General features: G+C 43.3%; 1 non-coding gene across 1 annotated transcript; it reads right to left on the bottom strand.

The window, feature by feature from the left end:
- Positions 1-614: 614 nt before the first annotated feature.
- On the bottom strand, positions 615-722 carry LOC148570689 (small nucleolar RNA R71). The gene has a single exon (XR_015908759.1). It is a non-coding gene; the product is annotated as a small nucleolar RNA R71 (small nucleolar RNA).
- Positions 723-3,506: the final 2,784 nt, after the last annotated feature.

Below are 3,506 nucleotides of genomic sequence, written 5' to 3'. Positions count from 1 at the left end.
TTCCTCTGACACCTCAAGGAATCTCTATACTGTGACATAGAGGATTTCCTACTTTCTTGTTCTCTTTCTTTCATATGAGTAGGAGCAAAGATAAAGGCATACTTGTTCAAGCTGATCCTGAACCTGAAAGGACCTTGAAGAGAAAGCTAAGAGAAGCTAAAGCACAACTCTCTCTAGAGGGCCTAACAAAGCTCTTCAAGGGGGAAGAAGCCATGGTAGCTGAAAACAACAATGCCAACAATGCAAGGAAGGTGCTTGGTGACTTTACTGCACCTACTCCCGACTTCTATGGGAGATGCATCTCAATCCCTGCTATTGGAGCAAACAACTTTGAGCTTAAGCCTCAATTAGTTTCTCTAATGCAACAGAATTGCAAGTTTCATGGACTTCCATTGGAAGATCCTCATCAGTTCTTAGCTGAATTCTTACAAATCTGTGACACTGTCAAGACCAATGGGGTTGACCCTGAAGTCTACAGACTTATGCTCTTCCCTTTTGCTGTAAGAGACAGAGCTAGGACATGGTTGGACTCACAACCTAAAGAAAGCCTGAACTCTTGGGAAAAGCTAGTCAATGCCTTCTTGGCAAAGTTTTTTCCACCTCAAAAATTGAGTAAGCTTAGAGTGGAAGTCCAAACCTTCAGACAAAAGGAAGGTGAATCCCTCTATGAAGCTTGGGAAAGATACAAGCAATTGATCAGAAGGTGTCCTTCTGACATGCTTTCAGAATGGAGTATCATAGGTATATTCTATGATGGTCTGTCTGAACTATCCAAGATGTCATTGGATAGCTCTGCTGGAGGATCTCTTCATCTAAAGAAGACGCCTGCAGAAGCTCAGGAACTCATTAAAATGGTTGCAAATAACCAATTCATGTACACTTCTGAAAGGAATCCTGTGAATAATGGGACAACTCAGAAGAAAGGAGTTCTTGAGATTGATACTCTGAATGCCATATTGGCTCAGAATAAGATATTGACTCAACAAGTCAATATGATTTCTCAGAGTCTGTCTGGAATGCAAGCAGCAACAGGCAGTACTAAGGAAGCTTCCTCTGAAGAAGAAGCTTATGATCCTGAGAACCCAGCAATGGAAGAGGTGAATTACATGGGAGAACCCTATGGAAACACCTATAATCCTTCATGGAGAAATCATCCAAATCTCTCATGGAAGGATCAACAGAGACCTCAACAAGGTTTCAACAACAATAATGGTGGAAGAAACAGGTTTAGCAATAGCAAGCCTTTTCCATCATCTTCTCAGCAACAAACAGAGAATTCTAAGCAGAGCCACTCTGACTTAGCAACCATTGTCTCTGATCTAATCAAAACCACTCAAAGTTTCATGACTGAAACAAGGTCCTCCATTAGAAATTTGGAGGCACAAGTAGGTCAGCTGAGTAAGAAAATTACTGAACTCCCTCCTAGTACTCTCCCAAGCAATACAGAAGAGAATCCAAAAAGAGAGTGCAAGGCCATAATCACAACCCACACGGCCGAACCTGGAGAGGAGGAAGAGGCAGTGATCTCCACTGAGGAAGACCTCAATGGACGTCCACTGGCCTCCATGGAGTTCCCTGATGAGGAACCATGGGAATCTGAGGCTCACACAGAGACCATAGAGATTCCATTGAATTTACTTCTATCATTCATGGGCTCTGATGAGTATTCTTTCTCTGAAGAGGATGAAGATGTTACTGAAGAGCAAGTTGCTAAGTACCTTGGAGCAATCATGAAGTTAAATGCCAAGTTGTTTGGTAATGAGACTTGGGAGGATGAACCTCCATTGCTCATCAAAGAACTGGATGACTTGATTAGGCAGAAATTACCTCTGAAGAGACAAGACCCTGGAAAATTCTCAATCTCTTGTACCATAGGCACTATGACCTTTGAGAAGGCTCTATGTGACCTGGGGTCAAGCATAAATCTCATGCCTCTCTCTGTAATGGAGAAACTAGGAATTTTTGAGGTGCAAGCTGCAAGAATCTAATTAGAGATGGTAGACAATTCAAAGAAACAGGCTTATGGACTTGTAGAGGATGTCTTGGTAAAGGTTGAAGGCCACTACATTCCTACTGACTTCATAATCCTAGAGACTGGAAAGTGTATGGATGAATCCATCATCCTTGGCAGACCCTTCCTAGCCACAACAAAAGCTGTGATTGATGTTGACAGAGGAGAATTGATCATTCAAGTGAATGAAGACTCCCTTGTGTTTAAAGCTCAAGGATATCCCTCTGTAACCATGGAGAGGAAGCATGAAGAGCTTCTCTCAATACAGAGTCAAACAGAGCCCCCACAGTCAAACTCTAAGTTTGGTGTTGAACCCCCACATTCAAACTCTAAGTTTGGTGTTGGGAGGTTCCAACATTGCTCTGAACATCTGTGAGGCTCCATGAGAGCCCACTGTCAAGCTATTGACATTAAAGAAGCGCTTGTTGGGAGGCAACCCAATCTTTAATTATCTATGTTAAATTTCTATTTTCTTTTGTTATTTTATGTTTTCTGTAGGTTGATGATCAGGTGAAGTCACAAAAATAATTGAAAAAGCAAAAACAGAAGGAAAAACAGTATTAAAAACAGAACACCCTGGAGGAGAAACTTACTGGCGTTTAAACACTAGTAAGGGTAGCAGAGTGGGCGTTAAACGCCCAGTCTGGCACCATTCTGGGTGTTTAACGCCAAAAATGGGCACCAGACTGGCGTTTAACGCCAGAAAAGGGCAAGAAGCTGGCGTTAAACGCCAAAAATGGGCAGCAGCCTGGTGTTTAACGCCAGGATTGGCAGAAAGGGGCATTTTTGCATGCCACTTGGTGCAGGGATGAGATATCCTTGACACCTCAGGATCTGTGGACCCCACAGGATCCCCACCTACCCCACTTCTCTCTCTTTTCTTCACCCATTCACCAATCACCTCAATACCTCTTCCCCAAAAACCCCTCACCTATCAAATCCTACCCTCTTCTCCATAATCTCTTCACCAATCCACATCCATCCATCATGAAACCCCACCTACCTCACCATTCAAATTCAAACCACTTTTCCTCCCAAACCCACCCATACATGGCCGAACCATACCCCCCTCTCCACTCCTATATAAACCCATCTTCACTCCTTCATTTTCACACAACCTAAACACTACTTCTCCCCCTTGGCCGAAACACAAAGCCCCCTCCATCTCCTCTATTTCTTCTTCTTCTACTCTCTTCTTTCTTCTTTTGCCCGAGGACGAGAAAACCTTCTAAGTTTGGTGTGGTAAAAGCTAAAGCTTTTTGTTTTTCCATAACCATTTATGGCACCAAAGGCCGGAGAAACCTCTAGAAAGAGGAAAGAGAAGGAAAAAGCTTCCACCTCCGAGTCATGGGAGATGGAGAGATTCCTCTCAAGGGTGCATCAAGACCACTTCTATGAAGTTGTGGCCAAGAAGAAGGTGATCCCCGAGGTCCTTTTTAAGCTCAAAAAGGGCGAATATCCAGAGATCCGACATGAGATCCGAAGAAGAGGTTGG

The sequence above is a fragment of the Arachis ipaensis genome, chromosome B3 (assembly GCF_059453495.1).
Source record: "Arachis ipaensis isolate K30076 ecotype BB chromosome B3, ASM5945349v1, whole genome shotgun sequence".
In the NCBI taxonomy this organism is placed as follows: domain Eukaryota; kingdom Viridiplantae; phylum Streptophyta; class Magnoliopsida; order Fabales; family Fabaceae; genus Arachis; species Arachis ipaensis.
This window is presented reverse-complemented; position numbering and strand designations above follow the sequence as displayed.